This window comes from Triturus cristatus, chromosome 4_2 (assembly GCF_964204655.1).
Source record: "Triturus cristatus chromosome 4_2, aTriCri1.1, whole genome shotgun sequence".
Lineage (NCBI taxonomy): Eukaryota > Metazoa > Chordata > Amphibia > Caudata > Salamandridae > Triturus > Triturus cristatus.
In genome coordinates, this window is record NC_140586.1 from 933,212,827 (window position 1) to 933,239,889 (window position 27,063).

A 27,063-nucleotide genomic window follows, 5' to 3' on the forward strand; every position below is an offset into this window, starting at 1 on the left:
TGGGGTTTTACTTTTGCCGCCTTGGCTAGAGGTCACCTGACCTAGGGCTACTTAAGAGTGGGAGGGAAGCTTTTGTGGTGAGTTGGCCATTGGGGTGAAGCAGAGCTGGAAGAATCCACCAGGAGTGTAGGCGGTAGGGCCTAGCCAGGGACTTATGCCTCTGAGAGTGACAGGATTTAGGTACTGCCTCTTAAGTGAGTGAGGTGCCCTGTGAATCCCACTGATCTTGCCCAGTAGTAGGAGGACCCAGAGACTCTCTGCCAGCCTGACTAGGAAGGATCTAGTCGCCCTCTCCATTCCTACCCCCAGTAACAGAACCCCTTAAGGGCGCCAGATACATCTGCGCCAAAAGACTTCATCTGTCAACTGAGAACTGAAACCTAACTTCAAGAACTGAGACTGCATGACAAGAGCGAGTTGTAAGCCTTGAATGCCAGAGCTGAGACTGCGTGTCCAAGCTAACCTATTGAACTAATTACTAAACCGATTGCTAAGCCACCGGGGATCGACCAGGTACTAGCGCTGTGACCCCCGCGCTCCCTGCCCTGGTCTGGGACCCCCGGCAGCGTGCTCCGCTGAGCACTTTACCCCCATCCTTAATTTGAGCCCCCCCCCGGCGTCGACGAAGCCAGCGCACTCACCGCCGCGGCCTGGAGAAGTGCCCTGCTGTGTCGCGAGGCCCTGGAGAAGTGCCCTGCTGTGTCGCGAGGCCCAGGAGAAGCCCGGGGCACCGTCGCAGCCGTGTGAGGAGGTGCGCAAGGTCGGGCCGAGTTCCCCCATCGCCGTGAGGACGGACGCCTGCTGACGCCGAGACGGAGGTAAGCCCGGAGGCCGAGATCCCCCCTGGTGCGCCCCCTGCTGGTCTGGGAACCACACCGCACTCGGCCCGGGTTGTCCCCTCCGTGGGAGTCCCCTACCCTGCCTGCGCGACGGAGAGACCCCGCCGAGGGATCCTGTCCGTGCCCCCCCTTCCACGATACTGAGCGCGGTGCTCTGTGAACTGCACCGGAGCATAAGGACCCGCTCCTCAAGTCCGGTAACCCTCCCCGCTGGAAGCCGTCCCAAGTACGGACTGACATTACCCTCGTGTGGCGCTTCACGCCACCGACTCTGCTTCCACGTCCTGAGAGACCGGGACTACGAGTAGCGTGTTATGTTATATGCTCTACTCGAAAGTAATTACATGCCAAGGAATGCGAGTAGCGCGTTATGTTATATGCTCTACTCGAAAGTAATTACATGCCAAGGAATGCGAGTAGCGCATTGTGTTATATGTTCTGCTCGAAGGTAATTCCATACCAGGGATCACGAGTAACGTGTTATGTTATATGCTCTACTCGAAAGTAATTACATGCCAAGGAATGCGAGTAGCGCATTGTGTTACATGTTCTGCTCGAAGGTAATTCCATACCAGGGATCACAAGTAACGTGTTGTAGTATATGCTCTGCTCAAACGTAATTACCTGCAAATGGTTGCGCGTAGCGCTTTGTTTTACATGCTTTACTTCACAGGATTAGGGGCCATTGATTACGAGGAGCGCACAGTTCTACAGGCTCCATGTTAATGTACCCAATGTCACCCGTTACGAGTATCGTGCTGTGTTAGACGGCCTGTTCAGGGAAAGACCTCGCTTAGCGCGCACAGCGCTATAATCACCCGCACTTAGCCAACTGGCGTGGGTATATGAATAAGGTTAGGCACTGCATATGTATCGCCAAGATTGCTGAATCTACTGATGGATGGTATTATGATGCTGAATCTACTGATGGATGGTATTATGATGCATGTATCGCCTTGTTAGTTCCTGAACTGCAACTGACCAGCTATACTTGGATAAACTTGAAGTATTTGCATAATCTAAACGGTGTGGCGTCACTTATTGTGTGTGTCCCTAGTCCATGAGGAGTGTGTGGTGTATGGTTGCTTAACACATAGCCCTCTGGTTGCCCGACCGGCTCGCGCCACGTTACCGCCCTTAGGGCCTGGTGACCCCAGGTTCCTACAGGGAACGTGTGCATTGGCTCTGTGTATTCAACGTGGGTGGCTGCAAAGCCAAATTATTTTGGCTTTAGCTTTTTGGGTTTACTCTGCTTTTTCAAGCTAGGGCTGCTACTGACCACAGACACAATTCTGCCCTCCGGCTACTGAGCCAAGAACGAGCAGGGGAAGGTAGAATAGGTTTCCCGTCGCAGGAAGGTTTAGGCACCTCTCCAGACATGACTTTGTGTATTGGGCTGGGGGCACTTGACAGCGCCACAAGACTTCTTTGCAGAGCGCATTTGGTGCCCTCCTTGTACATTGCAGTTGGAACCAGTTCAGGGAGCCAAGGGCTTCCGCTCTGGCGCGAAACTGGACAAAGGACATGGGATTATCCTCCCTCTGTCCAGCCCCTCCTCTACGAGGGAACCTTGAATCGTCCCAACTCTTTTCATAGGGTACTTAAGGGCTTACCTGTGGGTGGCTCTTCAGATTCGTCGTGGAACAAGATTTAGATCCGAAACCACTTCAACGTGTACCGTCTGGGCACTGTGGACTTTGTCTGGGCACTAAGACTGCACCAAGGAAGACTCCTGTTGCTGTCTCGTTGTCCTGCCAGTCTTCAACGTAGTCTATGCCTGTGCTTCATCCAGGTTCTTCTCCATGCATGTGGGCATCAAAGACATCTGGAGGAATCTGTCTTGAAGTGAAGAACTCACTCCCCTGTATCTGCAGGCACTGCAACCAAGCTGACTGGTAGGCTGCTCCTGACGTCCCACAGACATCGAAAGTCTCAGCAACATAATGAATGAATGAATATAAGTTTTGTAGAGCGCGAACTTAGCCCAGGGGCGTCAAGGCGCTGCGGAACGGGATCATAGTAGGAGATGTCGGACAGATTCAGAGCTTAAAGGTTAAGGTTGGGAAAAGAATTAGGACAGGTAAAAAGTCAGGTCTTCAAGGACTTTCGAAAAACTGAAAGGGTTTTCAGAGTGGAAATAGGGGAAGGAAGGGAATTCCACAGATTAGCCCCTATCAAAGAGAAAGCCCCCCTCCCCCTCCAACCTGGCTTTCCTAACCCTGGGAACTATAACCTGGTTCTTACTTGCAGATCTCAAGTCCTTGCCAGGAAGATATCTTTGAAACATTTTATTGATGCCTTCTGACCCCTTATTGTGGACGGCCTTCTTACCCAGACATAAGGCTTTAAACACAATTCTCCTCCCCAACGGGAGCCAGTGCAGGCTTCTGATGGTAGCTGAAACTGAGTGGAATTTAGGGAGACCCATCACCAGCCCAGCGGCAGCGTTCTGCACCAATTGGAGTCGATGAAGAAGTCCCTTGTTAATCCCTAGGTAAAGGGCACTGCAGTAGTCTAACCTAGACACCACAAGGGCCACCACTGCCTGTTTGCGCGATGGCAGGGACAGAAAACTGAAGATCTTCCGGAGAGTCCGTATGAATGAAATGAAATGAAACGTGGATTTATAAAGCGCAAATTGCTGCCCTGAGGCGTCCAAGCGCTACCTGAAGAGAATGGTAAGTTCATCAGAGGCGATCAGCCGGCAATTAGTTTAGGGAGGTAAAAAGAAAAGTCTTTAGTTGTTTTCGGAAGGGAGACAAGTTGGGATTGGATCTCAGCTGAAGGGGGAAGAGGTTCCACAGCTTGGCGGCGTTGTACGAGAACATCCTGCCGCCAGCTCTCGCTCTCCTGATTCTGGGGACTGTTGCTAGAAAGGCCTGACCGGAGCGAAGTTATTTCCTAGGGTGGTATTGTGTGGTAAGATCCTTTCTCCCAAAAAGCTTGATGGGCAATACACATTGCCTTGAAGGTGATTCTTTGTTGGATCGGCAGCCAGTGCAGGCTCCTCAGCCCAGGTTTGGCTGATAGTCTCCGTGGCAGCTGTAGTAGAATGCGAGCAGCGCAGTTTTGAACGATCTGCAACTTACGAAGTGTGTAGTCGGGGGCACCGAGGTACAGGGAGTTACTAAAATCCAGTCGAGACTGGATCAAGCCTTGAACAGCAACTTGCTTGGCCTCCATGGGTAGAATTGGAAGCACTTTCCTGAGGAGTCCAAAACAGGTCGCAGACAACCTGGTCACCTGGGTGTCAAAGGTTAAGGCTTTGTCCAGCCATACCCCCAGGCTTTTTATGTTGTCCTTAGGTGCAGGCGGAGTGCCTAGGCAAGGGGGCCAGAGGGGATCAAAGATCAGTGGGGTGATAGGGCCCAGGAGCATCAGCTCAGTTTTATCCCCATTAAGTTTGAGGGAGGATCTCGTCAGCCAGCCTTTCACGTCCTCCAAGCATTGCCTTAGTCCCATTTGCGCAGATCGGCTGTTCTCCTGTGCCAGTGATACCACTAGCGGAGTGTCGTCCGCATAGGAAATGATCTTAATTCCAAACGGACGAACAACCTCAGCCAGTGGTCTCATATAGATGTTAAAAAGTGCAGGGCTTAACGAAGAGCCCTGCGGGACTCCACAGCTCAGGGGTTTGCTAGAGGAAACAGTATCATCCTCAAAGATCTGAAAGGATCTATTACTCAGAAAAGATTGAAGCCAGCACAGTGCCCTGGCTGAAATACCCACTTCAGAAAGGCGACAGAGAAGCACATCGTGGCTAACCGTATCAAAAGCTGCGCTCAGATCAAGGAGGATCACTGCCACTGATCCGCCTTTATCCAAGATCCTTCTAGTTTCCTCAGTGACCGCTAATAGGGCAGTCTCCGTCCCATGTTTTGGTCGGAAACCAGTTTGGGTGACATCCAGCAGCTGATTGGTTTCCAGAAAAGCCGTCATATGAATGTGAATGTGCTTCTCCAGAATCTTACTCACCCAGGGGAGCAGGGAAATGGGGAGATAGTTGCTAAAATCGCCAGGATCCAGGTTAGGTTTTTTCAGTAAAGCCCGGACCATAGCCTGCTTCCAGGGAGGTGGGACCCTGCCGGAGGTGATAGAGGCATTGAGGAGGTTCTTGATTGTGGGGAGAACGACCTGGCTGACGGAGATCATAGCCTCTGGGGGTGCTGGATCGCAGGGTGACCCTGACTTCACTTGTCGTTCTAGGGATTCCAGGGAGTCATGTTCTATAAGAGGGAAGTGTTCCAAGATGGCCATGGACTGATGGAGGGCTTCCGCCTGACAGGACCATATCTGGGGGCGGGATGGGAATCAATGTCTGAAAATGAGGAGTACATTTGAAGAACTTTTTGGTGGAAAAAGACAGCCAGGTCATTGCAGTGGGCTAGCGATTTACAGGGTGACGTAGAGGGCAGTGTGGGTTTTGTGAGGCTTTTTATTAATTGGAAGATTTCTTTAGGTTTTGATTTGGCCCGTCGAATTTGAGAGGAAAAATAAGATGCTTGAGCAAGTTTGATCTCATCTTTATAAGCTCTGATCGCGTTTCTGTAAAGAATCTTATCCTCTGAGGAAAAAAATCAAGGCGCCACCGTCTTTCTAATTTCCTGCAGTGTTTTTTTTTCTTCCCGAGTTCCTCGGAGAACCAGGGGGGCGGTTTTTGAGGACGCTTCGTGGTGATTTTACGAAGGGGGAGTGTGGCCTCAAGAGAGTGCAGGATCCACTCTTTGTAGTCTTGATTAGCAATGTCGGGATCTGTGTTCGGGAGAGGGCAGGAGCCGACAAGGTTGTTAGACCAGGATTCCACAGAAAGTTTAGCCCAGTTTCTGAAATTTTTTGCGCTGGGGGTTAAACAGGGTGGTTTGTGAATCGACCATGTGAGGGGGACAAGAAAATGATCCGTCCACGGGAGACCAATAGGTCGTCCAGCCCTAAGCTCAGGACAATTACTAAACACGGGGTCCAATAGATGGCCCTTAGTGTGGGTGGCAGAATCTACCAGCTGCTCCAGTTGTAAAGCCGCTAAGACTTTCGCCAACTCAGTGGCGATGTGATCACCGGCGGCATCAAAATGGAGATTGAGGTCACCTAACAATGTATAGTTCGAGAGCATAGTGACAGATTCGGCCAAAGTCGAGGGAAGGGTCTTGTGAAACTGCTTAGGGGGGCCTGGAGGTCGATGTATCAAAATGCCTGAGAAACAGTTATTAGGGGAAAAGTCGATGCTGAAAGGTTTACCACCGCCGTTTTCCATATAGTGGGAAATTGGCCAGAAGAGATAACGGTATTAAGAATAGTGGTCAAAAGAGGTGCAATGGCTTCGCTTCCTAATTTCAGAATCTTAAGAGGACAGGGTTCAACGGGAGAACAAGATCTAATACCACTTAACAGCTCAGTATCCTCTTGAGAAATAAGGGGAAAGGAGTGCAAACGGCAATCCTTCAGGCGTACTACCAGAGAATCAGATAGGGGATTAGTTTTAGCTCCCACAGAGTTTAACTTCTCCAAAGAGGAGTAAATGTCCTTAATTTTAGCATGGAAAAAAAATCTGCCATTTTATCACAAAGGTCCTGGGAGACCTCGGGTTCAACAGTAGTTGAGGGGGCTAAACGAGAATTAATCATAGTGAAAAGTTCCCTGGGGGATCTAAAAGATTGCGTCATTATAGTATAGTATGAGACCTTTTGCTTATTAATGGCTTTCTTATATTCCCTTAACCTAAGTTTATGCAGATCCCTTTCAGCTATAGTAGGGTCCAAGCACCACTTTCTTTCCTGCTGTCGGCAAACCTGTCTAAGCTTTCTCAACCTCTCAGAAAACCATGGGGCTGAAGGGCGCCCGGTAAGGTGAAATCAGACCTCAAAAGACACCCCTGCATCCAACCGCCCTGCACCCTGGAGTAAAGAACCTGAGGTGCACCTACATCCCGAGCCCTCCAACTTACCTGCCCAGCTGTTGGTTCCTCCCGGAAGTCTTCCTGGACCGAGCCTGCAGCTAAAAACCAAAACCGAAAATCCCAATTGAAAACAGGGCACCCGACACCAAAACAGCACGCTGCACCTGGTCGCCCTAGTGCCGCGGAGGGTGCACCTTTGATGCTGACTAGTTTCCCCATTTGCCTTGAGCTAAAGTTCAGGAGCTTTGGTCCCACAGCCAAGTGGCCTGCTCGTCAGCAGCCACCAAACGGAGGCCCCTTATCCCCATCGGATAACATTAAGCCTCAACACTGCACATTGCACCTGGCCGTCCTAATGAAGCTGAGGGTGTCACGAGAGTGCATCATTGACCCTGGTAGACCCCTGAGCCTACCCCCAGAACCTCAACTCCCACTACCAAATACTTACCTCAAAACCGATAACCATATTTTCCTCCATAGGATAACACTGACTGTTTTTCTGGGGAAAGTTTTAAGTGTGGAGTTGGAAAACCTAAAGAAATTCTTTAATATTGTACAGATTAACAAAAACGATTTTATTTACCTGTTTGCAGATGTCCCAGTGAAGTATCCAGGTATACTACACTGTGTAAGAAAAGTAATCCGAAAAGTAACTTACTTGGTATTTTACTGAAAATACCATTCAAGTCTATGTACTGTATTTACAAATCATTTCATTTCTCTGAAACAATACTGTAAGTGAAATCAAAGTACATTTACTATTGCAATCCAAACTGTTTACAAACTGCATTACTACTGTAAAGAATGTATTGCTCACCCGTGTCAGGCTTGATGGCAGGTGGGATGATATCCATAAATGGATCACTGCTTTAGAGAGGGTCTGTGAATTACAGAAAGTGCCTCAAGGGCAGTGGACAGCTATCTTGTGGCTCTCCTTGGTTAGGAAAGGTAGAGACAAGCTGCTACTGTCACTGTTAGAGACAAGGAGGCTGATAATTACTCAGTCTTGAAGAGTGTCCTCATAGATGGGCTTTGTTTAACTACTGAACAGTGCAGGGTTAAGTTCAGGGACGCACAGAAGGCACACGCCTGGGTTGACTTAATAGACAATGCTGTTAAGGCTCTGGAAGGCTGGCTTCATGGAAGCAAGGCACAGGACTCTGAGGGATTGTATACTTTGTTGAAGAGGGAGCACATCCTTAAAAATTGTCAGAATCAACAACTGCACCAGTAACCGGTGGACTCTGATCTGGCCTCTCCCCAACAATTGGGAAAGAACGCAGACAAAATGGGCACGTACCAGGGTTAAGCAGAAAAATGATGGTGGAGGGGACCAGAAGATGCAAGATTCTTCTTAATCCCAGGATAAGGGCGGGGAGAAAGAAAAAAAAAAAAAAAAAGAAAGAAAGAAAGAAAGAAAGAAAGGAGTGGCCATTTTCAAGCAAATTTGAGAAAGTAGGAAGGTTAATAAAGCAATAGTGAATCTGTTCTAACAAAGACAGTGACTGGCATTCGGTGACATCAACTGTTCCTACCGTAATAGCGGTGAATACCTCACATAATTTTCAAATGTGGTTGCCTGCTCTTTCCCTGCCTTTCATTCCCTTTATTGTTGTTATCTTGCCTGGATTGTTCTCTTCCTTACGCTCTTCTTTTCTCTTCATCTTTTTTCTTAGGTTTCCTTTTCTTATGCTTTGTGCTTCTCCATCTAGCTCGAATTGTTCAACCCCATCACTATCTTCTGCCCTAACGGAAATGTTCTCCATTCCTTTTTTCCCCCCTCTTTGCTTCTCTTCCTAGCTCCCACCTTATTGCTCTCCTTGCTTCACTCAGCCCCTTAGACTCTTCCATTGTTTTTTTCAAATTCTCCTTCTCTAACCCTCTTCTGCAAAGTCCCTCCTCTAGCTCTACCCCCTTTCAATCTCATTCAGTTTCTGTATTTAATCAGTTTTTCACTTATTTTCTTTTGCCTCTTGTTTTGGTATCTTTTGTCTCCAGATTTATTTTGTGCTTTTTTTTGTTCTTCCTGTTCCATTCCCTTCCCTGGCTGCTCTCTTCTCAGAGCTTTTGCGCTGGTTATTTCAAGCAGCCCTCGTGCTTACAATACAAGCTCCATGTTTCTTGTCGCAGAATAAGGGTTAGGGGAGGGATAATTATTTTACGAAGTACAGAAGCCGAACTGAGGCAGCTTGCTTCTGTGACTACATGATCCATATTAATGGAAAAGTATCTTATGAAATTTGGAGTAGCCTGGTCAGCAACAGGTCTGTTAGGCAGAAACGTGCAAGATTTAGCGATGAGATTCTGTGAAGCACTATAAAATCTCTAAATTGTTCAATGGGTTGAAGATAAGGAGGACTAATCCCAGCGATGACTGTGCATCTGCTTCTCTGTTTCAAAAAACATAATATTCTATGGATATTTTACTTATCTTTTCACGCGTCTGTAACTCTACCTCTCAATCACAGCTCACGTTGTCAAATGATAACGACATAAATACAATGCAGGAACATAATGCAGAGTCGTCACAGGCTTAGAACACGGAACACAAGCATTGTAATAACGGAGGTAGAAGTACATTAAGCAACATAATATCAGCCCTGGGGCTAGGACGCCCTTTCTTTTATTAACAGATGGGATCTCAGAACAAGAGCCCTGCAAGTGTTTTGGAACGCAAATCTTTACCACTCAGTTCTGATACTAATTCGGGGGATTAGCATTCAGGAATCAAAGTTAAGACCTTCAGAAGCCAGCTAGAATGAAAAGCCATGCATAATAGGACACCTACACACGCCAATTATTAGGACTTAGAATTCTAGAACACTGAAGTACTTATCTCACCGGTTTTTCAGTTATGCTGAACTTTTAGGTATCTTCAAATATCGTTATAGATCTTTTTGTCCCTGAATAATTACTGTACTTTCAAGTTGATAACGTGACATACTACTACTGGTTGTCAACCCAGCTCTACTAGCCCAATGTGAACACAGAGGTACATTTCTGGCGCCACAAACTATAGTAAGCATCTGACACTTAAGCATACTGATCATTGCCCCACACATCACAAGATGTCAGTCCATTCTCAACAAATCTGCATTTTGCCCTATCAAAATAACACAACCACATCAAACCAAGACACAGCTACTGACATGGTACACCACAATTGTGATCCTGTAGTTAAGCATTGTCATTTGAACACTTCTGAACAGACTTTACCTTATATAGCCCACCTACAGCAGGTCGGTCAGGCAGGCCTGGATCTCATGGTGATGGGAGCGCCCGCACAAACAGACAGCATAGCCCGGCTCCCATCAGCAGCCTCCGGGCAGTGCTTCCCCACCGTTACTCCTCGTCTCCAGGCTGCCTTTCCTATTAAAAGTGTGCGGTACAGAGCGCCTGGGATGGGGAGCAGAGAGGGCTCCGTGGACTGACTGCACATTCAACGCGCGCAGCAAAGGGAACGAGGACGTGCGCACACTCTTGCCTAACGCCTCTCCTTCCTCCGCGTACTGCGTCACTGACATGCGCAGACCTTCCTGCTAATAATATGAATTCACGAAATGCAAACATCCAAGAGCATTCTAATCTGCCCGCAGACTTAGTCGTCGCGTGACACACCCACACACGGCAGGCAATAGTACTGTGTCACGACACAGTTTGGAAAGCTCTGGTGTAGTGGGAGACCATTCCATGCTTTGGCTGCGCTGGCTACAAAGCTTCTGCCACCCCCGTTGGCTTTTTTCACAAAGGGCACCAACACCAGTTTTGCTTCTGATGAACGCAGTGATCTTTTTGCGAAATCGATGTTTTAGGTAGTCTGGCCCAGCTCCATGAAGGGCTTTAAAGACCAAACAGAAGGCTTTAAACTGAGTGCGCTTCTTAACCGGCAGCCAATAAAGTTTTTTGATGTCAGCTGAGATTGAGGCGTATTTTGGTGTACCAGCAAGTAGTCTGGCAGCAGCATTCTTCAAGAGTTGCAATGGGTTTGTGAGCTCTTACTGGATATTAAGATATAGACTATTACAATAATCTAGCCTGGACATTGTTAAGGCTGTGATAACTGTTTGTTGAGTGTCTTTGGGCAGAACTGGCATCCTTTTCTTACAGGATCTAAGGATATACGATGTAGATGAAGCCACTGTATTCACTTGATCCCTAAAGCTAAGTTTATTGTCAATCCAAACTCCCAGGTTCTTCACCTTCCTGCTAAGAGTGGGAAGAGGACCCGATGCGTCCGGCCAACAGTCAGGGGTCCAGAAGTTGGGGGTCGTTGCCAAAAAACACAACCTCCGTTTTACCGGAGTTTAGCTTATGGCAGTTTTGAGCCATCCAGATCCCCACGGCATTTATACAGTCTTTGAGCCGGGATGCAGTTCCCAACAATTCTTCTGGCCGTATAGACACCACAATTTGGGTGTTGTCCGCGTAGGATGTCAGATTAAAGCAAAATGATTCAATTAGGGGCACCAACGAGGACACAAATGTTAGAGTGTCAGACTCATTGATGTCCCCTGCGGGACTCCACAGGGCAGAGAGAATGGTTCGGCCGTGAATTTGTCAAGGGAAACAGTTTGAGTTCTGTTCGATAGAAAAGATTGTAGTAGTTTCCAGGCGGTGCCCTGGACTCCAAACTCATGCAATTGGTCCATCAACAAAACCTGATGGACCATATCAAAGGCCGCTGAGAGATATAACATAATCAATGCTGCTTTTCCTCCCTGGTCAAGTATAGTCCTAATCTCTTCTGTGGACTTGAGGAGCGCAGTCTGTGTTGTGCCCCCGCTGAAACCATACTGAGTCGGGTTCAGCGCCTGAGTTGCGCATTCACGTTTTCCTCTACGATTTGCGCAGGGAGTTCTAGTCTGGAAATAGGTCTAAAGTTGTTGGGGATCTCTAGAGTCCAGGTTTGGTTTTTTGAGCAGGGGCAGAATGGATGCCCTTTTTCAGTCTTTAGGAAAATACCCTTCTGAAAAAATAGTGTTTATGATGGGTCAGTATTTGTGAAACTGGCTCAGATGCAAGTTTTAATATAGATAATCGGGAAAGGATTATACAGGGAGCCTGACTGCACTTTCACTTGGGTGGAGGTGGGGGGGTGGAGGGATAACAGGCCCTAAAAGAGTTGTGTTTTCTCCAGACCTACCTGTAGATGGTCTTTTGGGCAATGATTTGGAAACTTCAGCCTGCTCTGAAGTGGAGTTCATGATACATGCAGAGATGATAGGCATCCCTGCCAGTGCATTTGCTGTCACCAGTGATCAGGCCAAACAACTAGGCACTGAATCATGAAAAATGGACCAGCCGGCTCATAAGATAAGGAGAAGAAAGGGTAAAGACTTATCCTCCTCCCAAACTCCCAGTAAGAGTCAGTCTCCTGATAGGGAAGCCAAGGGTATACCCTTACCATATACTTCTCACTACTCTTCGGTGTATAAAGTGTAATTCTACCAAAACATACTGTATACCTGATTTATTAGGTCTCGCGACCTGCATTGCACTGCGCAGCAGTGCTCACGCAGGCGAGAGTCCTGTTGTCCGGGGTCCAGAAATCGACCCAGAAATCGCACACGCTTGTGAGATTCCTTTTCAGCTCCCCCATTGGCCTTTGCGCGAGTCTTCTTCTAAAAGACTGAACGCAATTGGCCCGAGGCACGCGCATAGCTCCTCTCATGGCCTACTGGTGTCTATTACGTGCACCAAGCGCGTAATAGACACCAATTGGCCATGGGAGGAGCTGTGATCGTGCCCAAAGGCACTTGTGTTTTGGACCAATTGTGCCATTATCTGCCAACCATTTCTCAGGGTTTTGCACAGGTTTGTAAAAAAATTCCCAGTTTTCCGGCCACAAACGATGCCATCTATTTCCAGAACCTCGGGTAGAAAAGAACATTTATCCCTTAAACAGAAATAAAAAAAATTGGAAATGGTGTGAAGTAACATACATGCTAATAGACCCGATTCCGGCTGGAAACTCCCGTTTTAAGAAGGCAAAGTAGCTTTATTTTATCTGTCTTCTGCCTGAAATTGCCTCTGCTTCAGTGGCAGTCAATGGGGAACATTAATTCCCCCGATTTATATTTTGAAAACCCTCCACCTTCCTGTTCTAGAAAGGTTGGCATGTATGACATTAATGACGTGAATGAACGTTGCTTGTGTACAGAAAGCATGCAGCAACTGTCCTACCGACCGTCGTAAAATGTTGAATACATCACAAGCACTTCTAGGTGCACACACACACTTTAACAGACTCCAAAGGCTGATAACACAGAGAAGGCTGGCGCGTCCTCTGGACATAACGGTTGACAAACAATGAGCCTGCTGGTTTACGTAATGACTCTCACATCACATGACACCAAGGGCACATTTTCAAGTCGCTAACTTTACATTACCAGTTACTGCACTCTGATGGTTTACAATAATTGGTACCATTAACGAGCATCCAAACTGGAAGTAGCAGAACATATTCGATTTTTATTATAAAGGACTGATATGGCACAAATTTACAATTCTAGCGTTAACGAGGTCCTTTTTTTCATGTCTACATTACACATATATTTACAATCGGAGGCAATGGAGATGAAGTGACCGCCAGGTTCCGAGGCTTAAGACTTAAGAGATCTTTCAGCCTGGAGACACACAGGAAATAAAGAACAAGAAACATCACTTGTGTTCGAGATACTCTGTGCTTATTTTTGTACTCTTTCTGATGCAAAAGTTATTATTTCGACGAGTGCTGGGGATCTGTAAAAAAATGTTTCAAGTGTTTGTTGGCCCTGGTCACAAAGATTTATTTTCGAGGAGGTTAGTGGTTCTCCCCACCCTGCGAGCACCGTCACCCAGATATTGCTATCCTAACTAATCAATTAGTGGTATTCTTCTTATTGGCGCTCACAAAACTACAAATATACCACTGTAGCTAATCCTTAATCCAAGGCTTAAGACTCAGCCCTGGACCACACCTGTTCCTCATTTATTCCTCAAAGCATCTTTGCTATCATGGAGTCGCCTGGTAACCAATATTTTGGAATCCGTTTGATTTCTACCACAACAGATTATTCAATAAAAAACGACTTAATAAATCCTAGTTACCCACTCTTGAACAAAATCCGGGGCTGGTATACCGTTTTTTTTTCTTCTTTTTTTGTACTGCCCAGTTTTGATGGTTGTCCGTTTGCCAAGAGTATGGCTGTCATTCCATGCCAGCTGAAAAGCCTGTCGCAGTCACATACAAGTGGTAGAAATCTAATAAACGGCGAATGTGTTGTCAGCCGCAAGAAAAACAGCAATCTTCTTGTTATTAAGTACTTATTAGCACTGTGACCCAGATTCATGTTTATAAGCACATGGCGTAAGACTGACAGCTTCGTTCCTTTGTTCACTGATTAAATCGCAGCAGATGGGACCCCAGTGCACAGATCTGACACGGCATTCTAGTGCATGGTGGAAAGGAAAGCCCTTATTAAAGGCACTAAAACATGTTTGACCCAAGCTGAACTTTGCTCCCAGGCGAAGAAACATGCAATTCGTTACTAACATCTTCCCCGTTAAAAGGTCTGTCTCGTCCCAATCCACCCTATTTAGAAAACAACATATTTTCAGATTTTATAAAATATTAGAATAAAAGGTTTAATAGAAAATGAATATTAAATATCATTAATAAAAGTATGCATTCTGTACAGGAAAAAAGCTTCCACCAACAACTCAAGCATTCATTTACCATTGCTCTCCTCTTCACTTTCTCCTCATTTCATTTTTTCGGTGTGGTCTCCTCTCCGTTCCCTCTCTTTTCTCTTCTTTTTATTTCCTTTTCCACCTATCTTTCCTTCTCTAGTTCTCCTGTTCTAACTTATGTTATTTGCCCTGTCTCCTCCTTCTGTTATCTCCCACTCTGCTCCTTCTTTTTATGTTTATATTTCCCGCTCTCCTTTTGTCTATCTTTTCAAACCCCATACTCTTCATCTCCCTGTTCCCCCTTCTTCCCAAGAAGGGCTAAAATATTCATGTTAATGTTAACGTTAGCTAGACCAGGGATAGAAAGTTATGGCTGGGAAATGTACACATTGGAATAATTATGCTTGGCAGATACTTGTGGGTTTATATAATCCATAAAGTTCCCACCTCTATAAGGTCCAATCTTGTTATTTATGTGTTTCGAAAACCTGCAGGCGGTGGGTAAATGCCGCTTGCAGGTTTATAAAACACAAATAAAAAGGCATTATAATTTACAATGCCAATAGCTGAAACTATATTGAGTTTGAGCTGTTGGCATTGCTAATAATAATGCAACACCAATAGCAGCTCAAAGATTCAGTAATGTGAGACCTATTGCATTGCAATTGTTAGGTCGAGGACAGAACCGGAAGTCGGAGATTTAATGTTTCCTAGAGTGGCTATTTAGCCCGCCTCTCTTTTTGCTTCTCCTCCATTGGCTGGCTTCCTAAACGGAGGCCAGCCATTGGAGGAGAGAGCCGTCCCTCCAAATAGGCTCCGTCTTTTTCAGATTCGGGGGCGTGTTCCTTGCTGTTCTTTCCACTTTTTAGCCACGCCCTTTTAGAACAGCAGGAACACGCCCCCGAATCCGAAAAAGTTTGGAAGCTTCCATCCGCCATTTTTTAGGTATCGTCTGGCCGTGAGGATCTTCTTGCTGTTGTGCACGAGTAAGGTTAGCCATCTTGTTTCTGCGTGTGCGTTTGTGTACATTTACGACCGAGGATGTTATCCAGACTCTTTCCTCTCAGTCTGGAGCCGACTCTTTCCATCTCCTATTCGTCGAGCCCGTCTCCACAGTACTCTCTCTGATCGGTGTAGCCCTTTAACTTATAGCGCTTTGGAGCCCTATGAGGCGCTGCACAAACACCGCCTAAAGATAGTGGCCAGAAGCGCTGAGTTTTCCTGCATTCCTTGCTCCTTGTTTGCTGGGTTCTCTAGAGTTTTCCCCTCCTACCAGCTTCAGCGAGGTGCCCCGCACCCCCAAACGGACCTTGACAGCTTCGGACACAGTGATCTATCGGGTGAGAAGCTGCGGGCGAACATTGGAGGCTTAAACCCTTGGAGCTGCGTTTGGCCATTTCTATTTTTAGGGAAAAAATGATAATTCTCTTCAACTTGGATTAGTTTGATAGTCTGCGGCTGTACTCTGGAAATATCCATCTCGTGTGTAACTTCGTCTGCTACATTGCCGACTTTGGTGCTGGAAACCAGGGTTCGAGCCTCGGGGTCGCGTCCACATCCTGTGATTCTAGGCAAATCATTTCATCTCCCCCTGCCTGAATGTGGAACGTAACCGGTGCTCATGTAAAGCGCTCCAATACCTTCGGGGCGAGTTCGCGCTATATAAATCTGCAAAACAGAAAAAAAACCTCCACTTCCTCCTTCTCAGTATATGTTCGACTCTTTCCTCTGACTTTGCTCGTTCTTTAGCGCCTTGACACCTCGAGAGGATAGCTGTTGGCACGTCACTATAAATATTCTTCATGCAACTGTAGCGTGTACTTCGATCCAGAGGTTATTTTCAATGGTTCTTGTCGACAGTCTCAAGGTAGCTGCTGAATCATAGGACTGCGGCTGCTGTCCTGCCGGCGCTGTTCGACCAGCTCCGCTGACCACACACCCCTTCACCCCATAGCACAAAGGTGTGTGCGGTCCACTCCAGCATTCACAATCCTGTGCTTAGACCAACTTTAAACCGTACTTGTTGGAAGGGAGCGCCGCATACATGCAATAAGTGAAACCGAAATACAAACATGTCTCCTGTCTCAAGGAGCGGTTATTTATTTTCGATGCAAAGTTATGTCAAACAATCTTGCTAGAGCTGGCTTTGTGTCAAAATCCAGGGGTGCCCACCTTGAAATACACCTCTGACAGAAAGTAGCACAAAGCCACTGAATGTGCTACTTAAGGGTTACCTTCCAGCGCCCACAAAGTGTTGAAATGATGCACCTTGCATCATTTCATGGAGGCACACATTCTTGAGGAATCTGCCCCTGGACGTACCATGCAAAACAGGCTTTTATGTCTGTCTGCAGCTCAACGTCTTACCAAGCAGAACATCCTTATGTCTTCTAATAATCTTATTTTTTTTTTATCAGGTTATTATGATACATTCAAATTGCCCCAAAACGTATACATTCCCGAATTCACACACACCAAAAGCGCTAAAGAAAAACACGATGGATTTAAATATAGGTGTAATAATCTTGCATACCTCCTCTCTGCTGAAGTAGAAGCTGGTTACTCTCAGAATTCACTTCTCCACAATGCAGGATATGGACTACCTCACTCTCTCTTTGCTAATGCAATAGGTATCACATATGCAAAAAAAAGCTCATGTCAATAGAAATGACAATGCCATTATATTAGGGATAAAAAAATAATGAGCAATACCAATAGCTCTACCTATAATATTGCCGAGACCATTGCATTGTAAATGCTTGTTTTTTTACATGGCACGAACTTGAGTGAAAGGTGTGCATTTATGTTGCATTGAGTACAGTGTAATTATGTGTGGTTTTATTATGCGTCTCCGAGTGGTATTGTGTGGAGTGTATTTATCTTGCATTAAGTAGAGCAATTATGTGACGTGCAATTATATAGTACTGAGTGGTATGTGGAGTGTATTTATGTTGTATTGAATACAGTGTAATTATGTGATGTGTAATCACACAACCACACGTCTCATTATCCATTCCTACCTTTTTGGAAGATGTTGCACTCAAATAATGTACTTGACGATCATTTAATTAATTCTACCTTCCCTTATTTTATTCCCTTAAGATTAAATGTAAAGAAAATTGTTGTTTGTTCATTGCAAAGTGCATTAACCCCATTTCACAGGTAGAGTGACACTATATAAAATCTAAAATTAAAAAAATTGCACTGGCTGACTACTAGTTTTTGGCTCCCCAAATGCCAAAAGCAGCCTGGTCTTCTTGTGATTTACAGAAAGGTAATTCCCCGAAGTGCAGCAGGATCTCCGTCTGGAATCGCCTCACTGTCCTTTAAATTTAAGACCCCTTTCCCACCAATCCTTTTTGGTGAAATGTTCTTTTCTCTCTTGGTTGTGAATACACACCTTTCACTCAAGTTTGTGCTATATATATATATATATATATAAATAAAAGCAACAAACAATTGCAATGCAATAGGTCTCACATTACTGAATCTTTGAGCTGCTATTGGTGTTGCATTATTATTAGGGCTCCCGGTTTTCCGTTTAAACGGATTTTTACATATAAATACAGACGGGAAACAAGTTTCTTTGTCTGTATTTATATTTAGAAACGGCAAAATACGGGTAAATGTTGTTCTGATACTGGGAATTCCTTTCAGTGACGTGCTGTGGTGTGGACCTATTGGCTCATGGTCTTCTAGTGACGGCCGAGACCCTGAGCCAATCCTGGTCGTGCTAACACCTCCAGGCCCGCCCTTGGAACTTTTGCCCTTTATTTTGGGGGCTCACCTGCCGGTTTTTCCTTTTGCCTGCACTACGGAACAGTGACGTTTGAAGACGTTTTCCTGTTCGGCATCTCCAGGGATCCAGGACTCCACCGCTCGGATTAGCTTTGCGCCAGCCCGCAGGCATTTGAAACTTCCAAGGTCCGTGCATTTTATGTATGTGGCCTCCGATCAATATGCCTTGAAAGCCGATCCTACCTTTCTCTGTCCCTCTGGAGCCTTCGGCTCCTGCCCTCCCTCCCTACCCCACCCCACGTATGAAGCGGCAGCACCAGGTGTTCGCTCCCCCACCCAATTTGTGGTCTCGTTTTCATTTTGGTTTTATTGTGATCGGTGTGCCTAACTGTAGAGTGGCTGAAATGCCCTCTAATGCCTTTATTCATTTTTTGGGGGAATAGCTGTTTTAATAGGCAGCATTCAAAATTTTGTTGCACATTTTTGTGCCATGCTGGTCACTGTGCACCATGCTCTCCTAAAGGTGACACTTGCTGCAAGCCCCAGGTTTCTCTATAACTAAACTATGCGCCTCCCACCCTCCGGGATAAAGGCGATCGCCATCTATTCTGTGACGGCCTCCGAGTACCAGTAAAAAGCGGAGTGTTAATAAATCCTTTCATGACAATGCTCCTAATGTCCTTCATGTATTCACAATTTGCTCACCAGCCCTCAGACTTGTGACAAACTACCCCCCCCACTCCCGCGCTAGTAATTAAACGTGAATTAAACAATTGATTGTGTGCACTGCAGCATGCATTCAAAACATTCTGTTATTGCCTGCATAAGCCTCACTACACAGCAAAGCTCCGAGGAGCGCAGCAACTCGGTGTTTCAAGTGGAACATTTGTAATCTTTAGCAAAGTCGGAAATAGAAGCTTGGCCCCAAGCACATCTGCGTCCGATGACCCTCATTGGCTGCTCAACCGCAGATGCAGAAAATGATGCCTCTTTGTCCCTCTGCAGCCTCGGGCTCCTGCCCTCCCCCACCCCATGGGGTTCTGGCTTCATGTGGTAGTGTCCATGGTATGTTGCATATACAGGTTTTCAATATATTTAGTGGATGACCTTAGGCACTAAAAGCAGCGCTAGTGGCAATTTTGAAAGAAATCGAGCAGAAATGATGGGTTGTGGCTCTGTCCTTTTGGTGATAGAGCATTGTGGATTACTGTGAGGTTCTAGAAAGGTCAAATGAGATACAAGGTATTTTCAGTATGGGATAGCAGACTAGAAGAGTGGCTGGAGGAGATGGTATTTGGAGCAAGATGTTGGGCTTGAAAGGTATGGTGTACTACAATGGCAAAGTTTTCAGATTAATGTATTGTGTTGACCAATAACAACCGAGCGTATGTGTGCATTGTTCATTTAAATAAATGCGGAAAAATACTAGCTGTAGCGTCTTTTGCTTGTGGCAAAAATAAATGTGGATAAATACAGACGGAAATGGCTGAAAAATAAATACCATAAAACCGGGAGCCCTAATTATTATTAGCAATGCCAACAGCGCAAGCTATAATAATGCGAGACCTATTGCATTGAAAATGCTTGTTCTTATATGTCACCTCTCCGGTCCTGACAAAGTTTACTACATGACAGAAAACGAGTACATCAGCATCCCTACTCATCCATAGAACTACTCTCAAGTTGCTTGCAGGTATTATTTTCTAGGACTTCACAGTACACTGTATAGGTGGGTGGTGGTGCTAGGTAAACTACATAGAGAACACTTAGTAAATCTCATTTGTTTCTTGACGGTCAATAACAGGGCAACACGGCCAGGAAGATGGCATCCTGGAAGATCCTCCCCCCTAGGTTTTACCTATAATTCCTGGAGTGAACAGAACATATCTCCCAAACAACTGGTAGGAGCGGAGGTGGGTCCCCATCGTCTCTGCAAAGTTGTGGTGCAGGCCTGCAGATAAGGTTGCATCACATTAATTCACAGAACGTGAAGCTCACCACTATCACATTGCCCAGATTATATGGACCCGCAAGTCACACTACCGGATATTGTGAACATGTTAGCAACAATTTTAGTGGAGAATACCACATTGAAAAAAGAAATGCCTTCTATTCCGACTCAGTTAGCCAAGAGGGACAATGGCTGCACTATCTGAGACAAAGGCATTTGCATTGCCCTCCGGTTTGACTGGCCCGGATACTACATCCATGCCCCCTGGAACAGCCGCATTACCATCACAAATTCAAGTAACGCCAGTGCCTGATCGTTTGCCCATACGGAAAGGTTTCACGGAGAGAGACCAAAATTCTGCATTTTCATGAACCAATGTCATTAGCGTTTTATGACTAGATCAGCACTCTCCAGATAATTCTGCTAAGGTGACTTTTGATCTGTCCTATTAAGGCGGAGACGCCGTCCTGTGGTCCATACTGTTCATTGAAAGCGATGGCCATATTTTACATACATTTTAGATGGTTCAAGGAAACCACGAGAAATTGCAAGCAGCGAACAAGCTGCTGAATCTGAAGCAAGGATTGCCAGATCTGTTACATTATATTACATCTTTTAACCGGCTGGTGATCAAGGCGAATTGGCCAGAGGATAAAAGAATCACACTGTTTATCAGGGGCTTCAAGACAAGCTAAAGGATTTACTGTCTCAGATTTTAGAACCACTTGATAATTGAGTGGAATTCATAGACCTAGTGGCCCAGATGAATCACCTTGTACCAAGAAAGGGGGAAAATTCTGATCATAAGGTGAGAATCGAAGCAAGAGTGATTATTACAATAAAAGCTCAATGGAATCAGGGAAACCAGTTCTGTCAGAGGACCCCTCTCTAAGGAGCAAAAAGAGAAACAGAGGAAACCGAAACAGTCTATTGTGGAAAATACAGAAACTTTGTTCAAGAATGTCCAACCCTGTGCCCAGAAAAGTATGGTATCCGCTTGAATTTCTACTGCAGCGGTTTCTCTGGAATCAGGGAAACCAGTTCTGTCAGAGGACCCCTCTCTAAGGAGCAAAAAGAGAAACAGAGGAAACTGAAACAGTCTATTGTGGAAAATACAGAAACTTTGTTCAAGAATGTCCAACCCTGTGCCCAGAAAAGTATGGTATCCGCTTGAATTTCTACTGCAGCGGTTTCTCAAGCATCAAAGGAAAACTAAGCAACTTGGTAAGAGACGAGGTCAGTTTATTGAGTTCAGTACTAAGTAAGACCTCACTGCCTCATCCCTGTTCAGCCTACCACTATATCCACTAGCTTGCAGTATGCTTCTGGGAGCGCCAGGAAGGGTGAACCCTGGTGGGTTGCGGGCAACAGAGAATTTCAGCGACACCCACTTCACAGCAACCCTAGGCATACAAGTGCTTGCAAAAACCAACCTGAACAAGTTTGGGCCATTGATGAAAGAAGATTGATCCCCGGACCCATCTCAGAAACCCTGCTTATGGCCTCTAACAATAACCATAGCAAACACATTTCCTTTGATATAAGAACAGTATAATTTTAGGGCTGCCATAGTTGATAAAGCATAATTTGCACATTATCTGGCACACTGAGGTGGTAACCTCGGTGTCAGGCTTTTGTGAGCAGCATTGCTACGCCACAATCACACCAAAACTAATTAAGAACAAAAGACATCTGGAAACACACCAAGTATTTCAGGGATGGATGGGTTGCCCGACTTAAATGCAGATCTGGCCGATGTCTTTGATAAGAAATAGGCCAGCATATTACCACCTAATCGCAGGATTGATCTGGTGCTAGGAGCTAAACTTCCATGCAGTCACGTTTATGCGCGCAGAGAGGCTGAAATAGAACACCTTCATCAATATTTGGACAAGTATTTAGCCAATGGCTTTATTCGTCATTCGGAACCACCAGTCTCCTCTCCGCTGTTTGTCCCAAAACGAGTGGGCGAATTACACACCTGCACATTGCACCCTCAACGACATCACTGTTAAGAACAGGTACCTCTTACCTCTCATTCATGATACGCTGGACAAAGTCAAGGATGCGCCAAGATATAATAAATTGGATCTACGAGGAGTGTATCACTGGATGGGAGTCAGGAAAGGGGACGAGTGGAAGACTGCCTTCTGGACCAAGTTCAGATTATTTGAATATTGGGCTTTGCAGTGCCCCGGCCACCTTCCAGTTCTTTATAGACGAGAATTCACAGACACTAGTTGTGTAGTCTACATTGCCGACATACTTATTTACTCCAAGCCCTTAACCCCTTCGCTGCTGCGGACATTCCGCTGCAGCGCGGTGGGCCTGTGCTCATGACGGAGCCGCTCCGTCATGAGCCACAGTTGAGCTGTGCTCATGACGGAACGGTTCCGTCATGACTCCGCCCATTTGCGTTGTCCCCCCGCACAGGCGGGGAAACAGCGCAGCGCAGGCGGAGCGGCCGCCAACGGGAGTGTCATGACGGAACCGTTCCGTCATGAGCACACGCCAACCGTGGCTCATGACGGAACGGTTCCGTCATGAGCAGGGAAGGGGTTAACAGAGTATGTGAAACAGGAAAACTCCATTCTACAACTGTGTAAATTCTGATTATATGCCAAAGTGGAGAAAAATGAATTTCATAAGACTGAGAACTTAATTAGGGTATGTTCTTGATCCCAGGGGAGCTCAGATGGACCCAAAGAAAGTAGAAGCAGTGGTAAACTTACCCTCTCCTATAACAGTAAAACAACTCCAAAGCTTCCTAGGCTTTACAAACTTATGGCCGCCTTACTGAAACAGTCACTCCCATTACACGGTTACTACGCAAAGGAGTGCCTTTTGTTTGGGATTCCTCTACAAACAAAGCCTTACAAAACAAGTTAAAACTAAAATTTACTGAGGCCCCCTTTTCCAGCTCACCCATACACAAAGCACCCATTTCTGGGTGAGGTGGATACCTCCCAAAGCGCCATGAGTGGTATCCTGGCTCAACGCAATGTAACTACTGGACAGATGCATCCCATTGCCCATTATTCACACAAACCGCTTCTAGCAGAACGAAATTATCCTGTAGCAGATCATGAATTATTCACTACAAAGGCAGCCTTTAAAGAATGGCAGCAGTACTTGTAGGGTCATCGTAATTTTCAATTTTTACGATCTGCCCAAACACTCACAAGGAGGTATGCTGGACCTTGTTTTGTTAAACTATTATGCTCGGTTCTACAGGGAGTCTGCCCTGATGACCGTTACTAATTCTTAAACAGATTTTAAATACCATGTTTCCTTTAAATGATTTTTATTGAGGGCGATGTGAGTCTATTACAGACATTTTGCAGAGAAATTTTGTGAGTAGATTTCATGCAACATCCATACAAAAACTTTATTTTAGTCTTAGTGGCAAAGGAGGTAAAAGACCTATACACCAAAGGGGCAATACGAGAGGGAAAAGAGCCAGGTTTCACCAGCAATGTTTTCCTAGTAGACAAGAAAGACAAAGGGATGAGACCTGTTATAAACTTAAAACAACAGACCAAGTGGGTGGTCTACAACCACTTCAAAATGTAGGGCATTCACCTTCTAGGGAACATATTGAGGAAAGGGGACTGGTTATCTTGCCTAGACCTAAAAGATGCATACCTCACTATCCCCATCTGGCCCCCACATCAGAAATTTCTCGTTCACGTGGGAGGGCAAACTCTGGCAGTTTTGCAGCCTCCGAATGGTGCTTCACCAAAGGTCCTACGCCCAGTAGTCGCATAGCTAAGTGCAAATCTTGCTCGACAACACAAGTGGATGTTTCAAACCCTGACCAAGGCCCCTGTGCCAGTGCTTTTTCCCTAAAACCAAACCCACTAATGGCCCTCAAGTCTCTTGTAAATGGTACCTAGGGCATTGGGACTGAAAAGCGTCCCCTAGGAACCCCTCACCTAGGTCCTGCAGACTGCCACTGCAGCATCCATGGCCTGGTGTAGACAAAATGACAAAGTCGACATGGCACACTGCCTATTTGCCATGCCAGCGAGTACTGGCCAAGGACATAGATAGGTTACCATTCAAGCAGGCCTTTCCAGCCCTAAGGCAGGGTGCACTATATCACTGGCGTGGCCATATGCCCCCACAATATTAGGGCCCATTCCTTAACATAGTAAGTGCCAGAAAAGCCATTAGAACTACATGGGCTGGAAATTCGACAACTCAAGTTCCACAGCACCCTTGATGGCTTCACTGAACACAGTGTTCAGTACCAAACTGTTCTTATTAATAAACCCACAATGATGATCGAGTGGGATTTATTGAATCATGTATCCAGGGGGCACCTCCGAAGGTGCTCCTTAAAAACGCTACCGACTCTGGTGTGGCCACGGACTTGAATTAGGCAGCCTGCCCCACACAGACTTGTTTCTGGGCCCCTGGGCTCTCTGGGACCAGAAACCATGCACATCCTGGGCGGAGTGCTCAAAAGGGAAGCTTCAAAGACCTTCCACCTACACAGTATGTATATCACGCAACACGAATGTGTTCAGTAAAGCAAAATGTTTATGAATAAAATTAACATGTTCTTAAAACCACAGCCCTTTTCCCCAATGAACATAGCCTTATCATAAGTAACACGAAGACAACTTAGGCACCTATTTTAAAGTGGAATGGACCAGCCAGATAACCAGTTTAACATCTTATCTACTGAAAACACTATTCATAGCCCTGCAGTGCGAATTGCTCACAAATGCAAGTCTAAAGTACGCTTGTGCCTAAGAAAACTGTCTGGTAAATAAAAAAAAATGAAATATCACAAGTAATAGTGCTTTACCCAACATAATGGCGCCCAGAGGAGGCGCACTCCTGGAGCTCGGTTAGCGCTCTAGTTATTTTAGCTCGCTCCCGCTCTTCTGCTGAAGTCCGCAGCGGCCATATTGGATCTCGCCACCCCATACATGATTTTTTTCTAAACACTTTTGTAAGTACCGTGAAATCGACCCCAAGGCATGGGAGCGATTTGCACGAGCACCGGTTACATTACAGAAGCACACGTGTATGTTGTTTTGTTTTTATTTCGGGGACATTAGATGATTTGACCAGACTCACGAAATGTTAAACCGGCGGCGGGACGCGAACTTCGTTCCCAAACTTCAAAGTCGGCAGCTCTGGCCACACCCTCTCCCGATAGTTCTTAAAGGAGCGGACACTCACCATCAGCTAAGATGAAGCAGTCTTCTCTCCCCGTGTTTTCTGCCGGGATCCAGAGCTCCGACGGGTTCGGACTGCAGACAGTGCAGTGGTGGGAAAAGTCCAGGAGTTCTCCGTTTTCGCATTCAAATGCGCCTCACGTGGCCGCTCATTGGTCCGAATTTTGTTCGCTCCTCTTTGCTACAGGACTCAAGCTTGCGAGATAGCTTGTGATTGGCTGCAAGTATACCATAATATATAGTTGGAGGCAGCGTGTGATTGGCTGCAAGTATGCCCCCATAATAGCGCGCGCACACGAATACACTCTCCCTCCCCGATAATGGCACGAGACAGTCATGAGAGGCTGCAAGTATTCCCTACTACCTCCCACAATAGCTTTAGCCAGCCTGTGATTGGCTACAAGTATCTCCTATAATAACCGTCCTGGGGGCTGTTGATGTGGACTGGTGAATTAATTAATTAATTAATTTATGCAATTTTATATAGCGCAGACTTTACCCAAAGGCGTCAGAGAGCTTTACAAAAGGGCCAGTTAGGTTACTTAAGAAGAGTGTTACAAAAGTACATATTACAAAGCCAAACAGATACAATTCCTTTATATTTGGGAATTCATTCCCAAATATAAAGGAATTGTGTTGTTAGAGAAAAAGTTGATAAAAGAAATTAATAGGCAAGTATATAATAAACCTTGCCTCCAACTGTGATTGCGAATAACATAACTGAGTACTTTAATAAATCCCTTGAAGGCACACTACCTGTTCATTCGTTAAAAAGATACAGCTGATCCATCCAAGATTGAACAGGAGGAACATTCTCTGCTTGAGGGCTCATACCTAGCGGACCTACCTGATAAAACTCTGCGGAATCGATCTGGGACACCCACGCTGTGTGTCTCCCCCGCCGCCACTCACCTCCGTTGGCCGCCGTTGGGGGAGACTACAGCTCCCATCATCCTTAGCTCCTGCCTTCCGCCTCATTTCCGGTCACCTGCACGCCCGGAGGCGCTACTTTAACGAGCGGCTCCCCCCGCGTCGCGGGACGTGCGCGGGCGGCGCCGGGCTGAGCCCGGGCAGAGGGCGGGCCGTCTGTGGCCGTCAGGGGCCAGAGGAGGCCGGGCCGGGCCACCCCCTTAATATTTTCGATAAGGCCACTATCGCTAGGTACTGTGACATTTACATTTGTTGGGACTATTAGTGTTGCGGTTGCAAGTTGTGGATTTAAGTTCGTTGCACAACATTGTGCACTTCGTACCCTATCGTCCCAGGAATATTGGTGAATCACAGACTTGTGTTGATATACAATCCTTACTAATTTGTGTTTTAAATAAGGGTTGTGCTGTGGTCTACTTTTGGTTTTAGCGCATGTGTCATGTGTAATGTTTAAATAATCGAAATCATTTCATAGTAAGTGCTATTTTAATTTCAATTGGTTGTTTTTGTTTGTCATATATTTTATCTATTGTATTCTCAGGCACCATGTCCAAGTCAACTGGGACCCCTCACCCCACCGTATCTACACTTGACAATTACTTGGTCAAAGTTGTAGACAAGATCAACAAGGAACGCAGATTATCTCCGGGTCTAGCTAGTAACGACAGACCGGAGATAACGAGCCAATCCGTTCCTGCTGAGATCCACCCTTCTGATGATATCCAAGTCTCGGCCCCTATAGTCTCTCCAGTGAGGGAGGGTATATGTGTTATTGAGCCAACTCAGGTCTCCCCGCTAGAAGCTGATGTCGCTGGGGTATCTGATACTCTTAGGTCTTCCAACGATATC

At 46.0% G+C, this 27,063-nt stretch overlaps 1 protein-coding gene across 1 annotated transcript in view; it reads right to left on the bottom strand.

Annotated features, from left to right (window-relative positions):
- Positions 1-25,418, bottom strand: part of LOC146838950 (zinc finger BED domain-containing protein 6-like) — a 107,550-nt gene extending 82,132 nt beyond the window's left edge. The window contains exon 1 of the mRNA XM_085603001.1: positions 25,289-25,418. The gene's annotated coding sequence lies outside the window, so the exon portion shown is untranslated. The remainder of the gene's footprint in view (positions 1-25,288) is intronic.
- Between the last annotated feature and the right edge of the window lie 1,645 nt (positions 25,419-27,063).